The sequence below is a fragment of the Cicer arietinum genome, chromosome 3 (assembly GCF_000331145.2).
Source record: "Cicer arietinum cultivar CDC Frontier isolate Library 1 chromosome 3, Cicar.CDCFrontier_v2.0, whole genome shotgun sequence".
Lineage (NCBI taxonomy): Eukaryota > Viridiplantae > Streptophyta > Magnoliopsida > Fabales > Fabaceae > Cicer > Cicer arietinum.
Genome location: NC_021162.2, coordinates 28,139,497 through 28,139,809, shown reverse-complemented (window position 1 = coordinate 28,139,809; position 313 = coordinate 28,139,497).

Below are 313 nucleotides of genomic sequence, written 5' to 3'. Positions count from 1 at the left end.
ACCTGTATCAAGATGATGTGTTGGATTATCTATTGGTTCAGAATCTTGGAAGGGTCGGAGAATAGGTCCTTCATTTCTCTGTTTATGGTTTCTTCTTTCAAAGACATTTCCCTTCCAAGTAGGGTCAATTGTAGTAAACCTGCTTTGTGTCTCTTTATCTGAGTCATTATGTTGTGGCATTTCAGGTGGTCCTTTATTATTATTGAGATCAAGAATTTGATCATTGTGATTTTCATTTGAAATTGTCGCCCCCGAATCTGTCGAAACCTCATTCATAAGTGGATTGAGTTTCAATATGGATTCTTGGGCATTT